Source organism: Botryllus schlosseri, chromosome 5 (genome assembly GCF_051294905.1).
Source record: "Botryllus schlosseri isolate E-star chromosome 5, Bs_hap1, whole genome shotgun sequence".
NCBI lineage: Eukaryota > Metazoa > Chordata > Ascidiacea > Stolidobranchia > Styelidae > Botryllus > Botryllus schlosseri.
The window spans coordinates 18,878,193-18,888,848 of NC_137240.1; the positions used below are offsets into that span (position 1 = coordinate 18,878,193).

The following is a 10,656-nucleotide window of genomic DNA, read 5'->3' on the forward strand; positions in this document are numbered from 1 at the left end:
CGATGAAACCAATTAGGGCATTGCCGACAGAGAAGGGCAATTGCAACATCGTGTAATCGGCCTGCCATGTTAGAAATAAACGTCAATCTTTTATCATGTTAGTTCAGCGTACCACCCGGTTTATAAAGTGGTATTAAAGGCGAGCCAGACATGAACTCCCGGTTAGCAAGGAATGTTTACCTCTCTCATTTTTTGTTCCAACCTCTGTTTATTGTCCAGACTTCAGCTTGCACTGACACATTATTTCCTAGAATTTTCTGTTCACAACTTTATATAGGCGGGTAATCCATTTGAAACAATGAATAAAGCAATTTCTATGCGGAAGAACAAGACCAGGATATTGATTACGAAACGATCTGATTTTGAAACGCCGTTTCCACCAAACTGGAGGAGCTATGGCTGTCAGCTTCCAAGTTCTATTCCATGATCGGTGGAAAAGACATCAAAATTATATTGCATTTCTATCTGTTTTAACTGAAATTAAAAGCTTTAAACCAGGGGTGTCAAACATACGGCCCGCCAGAATGTTTCATCCGGCCCGCGACGCATTTCTGAGTAGATTGCTTATATTATCCAGCACATGTGTAACAAATATTTATATTTCTTTATTGGAGATACAATTAGGGTTGCCATACGTCCGGAATTTCCCAGACATGTACGGAATTTCACTGAAAAATATGCGTCCTGGAGGAATTTCTAAAATATGCCTAAATGTCCGCAAGTTTGAAGGCTTGAAGCAGGATCAAAAGTTTTTCGTAAATCAACATAAACAATATTATTTTCAAGCAGATTTATGCTATATTCAAAATTGTTCTTCGCACGCGCGCGAGTTAATGCAACGTATAATGATATTAGTATGGGCACCAGGCACCACCCTCGCCAAAAAAATGCAATCAAAATAAATATAAATAACCATCATTTACTGAATAAGCCTGATTGTAATCACAATTATAAGCTAACGGTATATTCCTACAGTTGGTTAAGGCCGATTGGATGCTTCAGTCACAGACAGTGGTTCCAAATCTTGGCGTCGTCCGCTTTTATCTGGGGATCGCGATGATGTTGGACGTAATCAGCGTCCTAGGCCGTGAGTAAGTTTGGGCAAGCTGAATTATTTTAGTAATCAGCTTATGAAGTTTAGAGCTTTGCCACGGAACATTTTTAAGTGGGAAATGAGGTCGCGACCATGAAAGGTTGGAAATCACCGGATGTGCAACCTGCTGGTGCATTTTATAGTAGCCTAATCTATGGAAAATTCGATATTGTTGGCGTAATTCATACATAAAATTTAACGGCCAAATGCATATAGTATGTGCCCCACAAGTTACATCGACTATACCCTATGGTAGGCCAAAGATCAGTGCATTTTTGGGCGGAAGGGGACCGAAAAAATGTTGTTTCGGACCTGATTAAAACACATAAACAGATAGCCGCACCGACCTAAGAGTATAGCAGGGCTGTCAAACACAATCCTGACAAGCCAGACACGGCCCGCCAGATGATTTCATCCGGCCCGTGAAGGAATTCATTGCAGACCTTAGCAATCACCAGAGCTCACATTACAGGTGGCCTAATTCCTGATCTATATCCCACTCCATTCCTGTACACAGTCGATGGGCAATGCTTTGCTAGTGTGACGTCATATTGACAGACAATGTGTTATATCTCATTTTAAAATCCGTAAGTGGGCGCTAAAGAGTGTCCGGAATTTGCTCCACAAAATATGGTTACCCTAAGATACATCCATTATATAATCCCTCAAGACAGCAAATGTCGAGCATGTTCACCGTTCAACGTTCATAGGCCACATTATGGACATCCGACTGTGGTATTGTGATTTCACTCTTGTGGCCTCTAGGAACAAGTTGGTAAAATTGACACCAAATTTCGTGAAGGCAGAAAAGTGCACACTGAGTTCGGAGGTTTTTTGGAAAATTGGAACAAAAAGCAGTTATGCACTGAAGCCAAAACGCCAATACGGAACCGTCATATGCAATTACACGTATAATATATTACATACACTAAATATAATTCAACTGTCTGTCGTCGCACTGCTCGTTACATCCGACTCAAAAGGACCCGGACTACAGCAGATAAACTTTCGATCTCATAATAATAAACCAAATTCCACGTCGGTGGTTACAGTCAAATCTCTTGTATTTCCCACCAAGCATACGCAGGACTAACGCCAGATTACGGCTAACGTAGAGGTTGCTCAGAACTATTATCGTCGTTAGCGTCACTCTTATAGGCTCACAGCCGTATTCAGACTTGGACAACTAGATAATTCTAGTTGTCTCATTTCACTAAATTGGATCGAAATGCCAATAATCTAATTCTAATTTAATTTGGAAAAGCTGACGATTTTCTAGTTGTCCAAGTGTGGCCGTCTTCAACCGGCCAATCATCGTGTCTGTGCCAATTCTAATGTTCGCGAATAAAAGTTTTGCTAATTTCTAGAATAAAACCATCTATGATACGTGATACAATGACATACTAATATACTATTATCATAATTATATATATATGCTTGATAGTAACGTATTCAAGTGAAAAGCAGGGGTATATGAGATAACATTATGGATTCATTGACTGCATGGTCTGGCCCGCGAATGATTTGAAAGTTTGAATCCGGCCCGCGACGCAATTCGAGTTTGACACCCCTGCTTTACACGAAAGATTCAACTTCGGTTCAGTCGTATATGCTCGTGTAAACAAGCTCGCCCGTCACATAACACGTGAACATAATTCTTAAAGTAAACTTTTGTTCTACTGTTATTGTGCTGCGAGCGTTTTATAATTTTTCCAATGTGCCACAAGCTGAAAATGTTTGGTAAAGTCTACGCTATCTCAAAACACCAACAGATTTGCGGAACAGAATTCAAAATATATTTTCCACTAACTCGTGGATATATAGCACGATTTTCGTATAGTGAGAGTCTCGGATGTCGTTTGAAGTATATATTAATATTAATATAATCAATATTCTTCATTCACAGTAAAACTGGTAAATACACACCAGGGCCTAATATATATAGGGCCTGTACACACCTAATCCGGGGAGCAACCTGCTTCCAAAAGAAAATGGCGAGATTGGAGTAAATTTTTAAAATTTCAGTGGAACAGTCAAATTGTTATTCATATGGAATACTTGGAGATGTCAGATTACACGATTGCGTTAGATGAAGAATTGGCAAGGGTTGCAGAGCAAAGGTAGAGATGATTAAAAATGAAGAATTACAGAAATTACGCTGTGATTCACCCGCGCAAGTGTAGTTTTAGTCCATTGGTGCATTCAGGGCATTCCGAAGAATATGCTAAATGCCCAATAACGTGATCTTTTGGATCATGTGGGATCGAACGTTTCCCGGAATCTGTCGGGTATGTGTCATGAGTTTCAGCTTACGCCGCCTTGTGCATCACGGCATCGATATTGCATAGATCAATTTTAATGGCTTTGTATCCTTTAGTATCTTCGTCTTTTGTATCCTTCTTCATCGCTTCAATCGTTCACTTTCACTCTTCAATCAGTCTCTCTCGCATGCACCGGGTCTCTGGTGCTGACTTTTTACAGCGATGTCCGTGTAGTGAGCGTCTCGATTTTCGCTGAGACGCGTACTATTCCTTGCGTGTTGTCATATTTACGGTGGGCCTCTGATGCTGAAATAATTATAGAATAAAGCGTGAGAAGAGTATAGTTCTACACGAGATTTAATGCCATAATTTATATGGAGTCGTAAATAATTAAAAGTGCCAATGCGCCCTAAATTATCTCAATATAGGTTATATAGTATGAAATAGAATTGGTAAATTGAAATGGTGTTCGCAGTTGTACGCACCAGTTCCAATTATACATACATAAATACATACATGCATACAAGCATACAATCATACAACTATCTGTTTGAAGCTTGACATTGTGTCCTAATACGATGTGATGTAGTGTTAGGCTAGACGGAAACATGCAATTTCTCGGATCAGTAGCGATAGTTTTCCTGCTTAAAACGCACGAACGAATCAGTGCGGTGGTAAATCTGCATGAGATCCCAGCTTGCCATCAAGTGACCTAAGATTAAACCGCTTTCATGTTTGTATGTGCTGTCGACCGCTTTTATAGTTCCATCCGTTGAAAAAGAAATGCTCGCGGGTAATGGTTGAACAGTTCGCGATACGCCGGTTATATATTATTATCCGTTCAGTAATCTTATAGCAGGGTCAGGTTTATTCGCCGATGGATGTAGATTAGATTAGATTACTAAAATTATATAAACGAAGATTTAGGTGTCAATAATGTCAGTGTTGAAGTTCGTGTTCACGCAATACGGCAGTCTGACGATGTAGCGTACAGGCCAGCAGTATTTAGGAGCTTTATATCTGTTATGAACATAGCGGAGGTTCCGAGGAAATCATTTTTGCAGATTGGTCGGATATTGAGAGCTATAGGCTATCGCAATACCTAAGCAGGTCGAGCAAAAATATTCAAGTGTTTTGTCAGCTATAGTAGACGCCGATTAGAATAGTTAATTTCCCATCGGTTTGAGTTATAAGTTGCTTACCAAGGAACGTATTACATGCCATGGTTATAGAATCAGATCATGACCGACTGTCGGCGTGGGTGTCATTGGCGGTGTAACCCATTTCTCGTCTTTTGAATCTCAGGCGGTTAAGATAGGAATGGATTTTTAAACTGACAATTAATCCCACTGTAAGTTACATCTATTTAGTTACAATAATCAGCAAAACGTTAATTTATAATTAGGCGCACTACCACATTTTCTGTTCCCTTCATAATCGGACAAAGCGATAATGTAATGTTCGGTATATCTGATCCGTAAGCTCATCGTCTTATTAACTATACCGGCCTTGTAATACGGGGGATGGTATCATTTGTATCTTATGGCCCGGTTGAATCGTTATGCTGTGGAATATATAAATCTCCTGGAATGTTACAACACCAAACCAGCTCTCTGTACCGTACGCACTCCGCATTTGTTAGTCGCACGGCTTCGACTGAGCGTATATAGACTGTTTTTCAAAACTACTTACCTAATAGTTTTCAAAATCAGCAAATTCTACTTTTACTTAAAATATCTTTGGGCTGCTCAGAAAATTACTACTAATTTTACTTTAGTAGTTTTCTTAACTACTACTTCAACCAACTTGTGGTCTTGAGTTGTGTTGCGTTGTGGATAAATTTCAGACATTCGAACTCACGTGTGTGAAGTGTGATTCTATTCAAACCGCAGGGTACACCGAAGTTTACTGAAGTAGCGAAATATTAACGATTTTAATCGTCGTGCATTTGGTGAACTCTCCCTAAATACACCCGTGCCACGCCCATTAATTTGGTTGGTTGGTTGGTTGAATAGCTCAACTCAAGTATTGGTTTTGTAATTTATTTGTTTAATAAATATTCGGGGTGAATAGGCTTAGAATCCCTCATTCAAACGCTCAAAATAATTCCGCGTGATTGATTTGATTTCCTGATAAAACTTCCTGTAATAGGAAACTATATGAAAACGCCGTACTATGCAAAGTCACCTTTCCAAAATGTCGTCGTTTCGCGATCTTGCCTGCTGAGTATAGTCATCATTCTTTTTGCATACAGTACAGTTCTTCCAGAATGACACTCTGTTAATAGTAGCCTACTTAGTCTTTCGTTCATTGTCTACGTGGCGATAACTGATTGCACTGGGCGACTTCACGCGTATACCATTGGCAGTCTATAGCTAAGGTAAAAAAATCTATATAAGGATCTTTCACGCAAAGGTTTTGGAGCGTTTCCAATGCCATGTAATCTAGTTTTCATGATTTCGAGCGGAAGCCGGGAAGCAATTCACGGTCAACCGTGCAGTATACATACACCGCGACCAAGTACCACAAACCGAATCATCGAGGATCGCACACGATCTGTCCCTTAACAAGTATGTTGTACACATGTACAGTTTGTACACACTAGGGATTCTGTGAACCTCTGAAAGGTGTAGGTTCGTGTGAACGCGAACCTTTTTGTAAAGTTCTGTGTGAAAGCGAACGTGAACCTCGTGACGTCATATTGCTAATTCCAACCCTACATTTCAGTGAAGTAATATATTAATGTACAACACGATACCTAGCGACCACTAGGGCCGCATTATGCCACAATGCTGAAGTACATACTGACTTTTTAAACGTCGCCAAATATATCAACTGGGGCAATCAAACGATGTAATAATCCCATAAAATCAATATCTTCCGTCGCTTTGCCAACAATTTCGATTAGGAATTGCAAAGGAATACACGCTTTTGTGCCTTAACAGTCCAGGCCAGACCGAAATATGTATTCGCCGTCTGAGTATTGCTACATTGATATTGAACAGAGTGCAAACGGGGTTTCTATAATGGCTACCGTTATTATCCCATTAACAAGTTATAAAGGAGTAGCCAACACCATGATCACACGCATTTGTTTTTTCATGATACAATAAACGTATCAAATCTGCATAGACCCAGTTCGCCTGCTAGATTTGTTTACATTAGACAACGATGTGTTCTTTACATGAATTCCATTGATTGGTTAAATACGCATCATTCGTTGACTACTTACATGTAGCGTATTTCGCTCTTGATATTGTGTGATTGCGGGTCAAGCGCACAGCAGAGTCACTAAATATTCACATACGGAAAACTGGATATTTCGAGTAAACTTTTGTAACAAAGAAAGTGAAATTTTTGAGATTGTCAAGCTGCATGCTCGTTTAGTGTTGATCTTTCTATGCTGCCAGCGTCATGATAGTGTGACCCGCAATTGAAATACAATGAATTGCAAACAAAGATGTTATACTGACGTGAAAAATAGTAATATATTAAAAAGGTTCACAGTGCAGAACTTACCAAGGTTCGTTTGTGAACGTGAACCTCTAAATTTCTGAGGTTCACACACAAACGCGAACGTGAACCTCACGTTCACACCATCCCTAGTACACACTAAACATTGTATACACCGTAACTGATAGAAAACGAACGCTTTAAAATGAGTTTCGTTTGTGGGATTGTGGCATCGCCGATCGGGAACCGGAATAAAAAACATTTTTAGCCTACATAAGTTCAGCGTATTGTATTAGAGTCAATAATCTGCCAAGTCTGCTACCATACGAGCTAACTATTCGCAAATTTCTTTTCATTCTACATCGTGTGCTAGCGCTGAAGAAAGCTTTGGTTCATGGTAAGGATATTCCGTCCTGTTACTTCATCCGTTTTTACGTGATGATTGGCCAGACAAGTTTAGTTGGTAAAGCATTGGGGCTAACGTCTCGCCAAGTACACAATGACAGATAAATTTTATTCTCGGGATACGTTCGGAGTGCATGCTAGGAAGAAATAGGGCTACAACCGGATGGAAATGGTACGTTACGTTGATACGTTGGAAGATTATATCTAGTAGGTAGTAGGTTAGGGTTACCATATTTCTGCGACCCAAATTCCGGACACTCTGTAGCGCCCACTAGTGGAATTCAAAATGAGTTATGACGTCACACTAGCAAACCTTTCCTCATAGACCGGAGGTAGTCACGACCCGGTTCAGGAGTATGTGGCTGTGTGTTGTGTAGCCGGGACCGAAAGCATATGTTTTCAGCCCCTTCCCGCCCAAATAAACAATGATTTTGCGACCACCCTAGGGACATCGATGCAGCTTCTGCGGGAGGGGGTGCTTTCCATATGAATGTGGTTTCTATATGCATCTGGTAGTTCAATTTTTTGCATGAATTCTTTCAATAATATTGGTTGTTCCACTCTCCGTCCTAATGTTCAGAGTTAGCGGTAGAGATGGTGGAGGATGATGAGTTCAGAAATACAGGGAGCGTAATTGTACATCGTTAAGTCATGTTCATGCCCTACCGATAAGATTGTTTATCAGCCTTATGCCGGTGCGCACTACGGAGCTTTATAAACACCCCGGATCCAGTGGTTTCCAACCTTTTATGGCCGCGACTAAATCTCCAATTTGAAAATGTTCCGTGGCCCAGATCAAAATTTGACAAGCTAATTACTAAAAGAAGTCATCACCTTTGCCCAGACTTACTCAGGGGCTGATTACGTTCAACTTATTCGCAAACCCCAGAATAAAGACAAATGACCCCCACGTTTAGAACCACTATCTTTGAATAAAGCACGGCCATATCGATCTCTAGGAATATACCGCTCTCCTATAATTGCGATTACAATGAGGCTTATTCCAGTAAATGAAGGTTTTTTTATTTATTTATATTTCATTGTAGTTTTTGCGAGAGTGGTAGTCCCCATAATAAAATCAAATGTGGTAGTAAATCGCGCGCATCGCGAAGAAAAATATAGTGCATCAGCATAAATATTCCCCAAAATAATGCTTTTATGTTGATTTGCGAAAAATTTATGAGCTTACGTCAAGTCTTCAAAATTCCGGACATTTGGCATATTCTAGAAATTCCTCCCGGACGCTAGTTTGAACAGTGAAATTCCGGACATGTCCGGGAAAGTCCGAACGTATGGCAACCCTATAGTACGTACCCCTCGGGAGTAGACTCGACTCTAGATGAATACTTCACGTAAGGTTCATAATTACTTGACTCGTCATAATATGACTTGGTAATTTGGCTACCATATCTGCGAACCGCATTTAACGTGAAGTGAACTATACGATGCGCCATACTTTTCATTCACTTTTCACATACTTCTTAATACTGTATCTGTATCTTACTTATTAATACTGTACATTAGGTAACCATGTGATGGGAAAGCGGGAATAAAAAAATAATACTGATGCTGCGTCTTGCATGCTACTTGAAGATTTGCGACAACGTTCATCCGACAACTTAGGAATGTTTCCGCACGATAATTTACCTCTATTGCGGTTGTGTTATATACTTTGACAGTGACATTTTTCGTTACGTCCCACTTGCTGCGTTAACAATTCCTAATGAAATGAGGGGGCTTCTATTATATTCCGAAAGCACTTTTTATGACTATAGTTACAGAAAGCAACGCGGACTGGGATTTCATCTAGTTATTCAACCTTAACCAACTTGTATAAAAAGATCGCGCATCCCCAAAGTCTGGAATTTGTCAACGGTATAGTTGTAGTCTATCGTAAATTTTAGAATTGAATGGTATATTGATATTGAAATGAACCCGAATATTTTCGGCTGACACTCGTCAGGGGTAATCGTCTGCAACTGGTAGAGCAGTGGTTCTCAACCGGGGGTCGGCGAAACCTCCAAATTTTGAAAAATGATTATTAACCTAATTTGTAATTTTTTTCGATTAGGGAAAGCATGGGACAGTTTCTCTTCATAATTGCTAAAACTTCAGGACTCACATCACTAAAATAGTCGTCTGATATAAAATATCCTACTATGTGCAAACTCATTTTAATTGCCAAATTGCCAATATAGCCTACTGAAATTCCTGAGTTTTTTTCCTAATCTCTCCGAATGAAGGGATTGAAACCTCGCCACGGAATCCATTTTTTCCTGTGACAGACATAATCACTACTCCAGAATACTCCAAGATGAGATGCTAGATAGAAAGTACAAGGCTGGACGTTATATGTTCATAAAATACTCTGTTTCTCAATTTTTCTGCTATATACGTTGTGATCATATCCAAATTTGTCGTCCGAAGCGTTACACGTCAATGCTATAGGCCTACTTTAGCCAGCAGCTAACTTTGTGGAAATATATTCGGCACTCGTGCATATGAAATCGAAGACGGGGATTTTCAAGACAATAAATACAGCAGCAAAATTCGCTTCGAAATATTCAAAATCCATCCAATTTCTACATATAATATGATGTTATTTTCGCGGAAAGTTATTTGTGTCTGTTTCTCTCAAGCGCACAGTTAATATTTGCACAAGACAGATGACGGTTGCACGATAATTGGTCTAATTTTGAACGAGAACTTGAGTACATTGAACGCTCTCTCATTCGAAATTTCATGCTGGTGACGTCATATTTTGTGATACGATTGTTGATATACAATGTTCTTTCCAATTCTCTACTAGTTGCTGACGATTACCCCTGACGAGTTTCAGTCGAAAATATTCGGGTTCATTTCAATTTGAATATATTATTCAATTGTATATTGAAGTTCTCTACCTCCAAGAAGCTCTTCAAATTTTAGTCTGTATAGGAAATTTTCATCAAACCCATCGGGCGCGGTTCTGATGGTCCCTTCGTTAGACTATCAACTGTAAGTGAATAAGAGCTTTTTGTGGTACTGTCTTTCGTCAATACCAATATACGTGGGAGCGGTTATTGAACACATATGCAACACTACAGCATTACAACACGGAAAATAATATACTTCGTTGATGAAATTATAGAGTTTTAACGCCCGTCTATGAACTTTGAAATCGCGGAAGGTATCGTGTAGGCCCCGATGGCCTTATTATGGCTGTAAATAAATACTATGAAGTGTAGGCTACTTTTATTGGTGTTGTCATAGAGTAAAAAGTGTTGATTTCATATCTGATATCATCGTCGCAAGGTATTATAATTTAACAAATGGGGTCACCAACCCCGAACGGTTAGGAATCACTGATTTAGATATTATTGAGAGAGTAATCGGTTTCGGATGGGCGAATGCGTTGTTGAATGTATTTTTATCGTATCTACCCTATCGGCCTTTATATTTAGG

General features: G+C 39.6%; 1 protein-coding gene across 1 annotated transcript in view; it reads right to left on the reverse strand.

The window, feature by feature from the left end:
• LOC145439843 (membrane progestin receptor gamma-like) overlaps positions 1-10,656 on the reverse strand; it is a 406,242-nt gene that overhangs the window by 143,334 nt on the left and 252,252 nt on the right. The window lies entirely within an intron of this gene.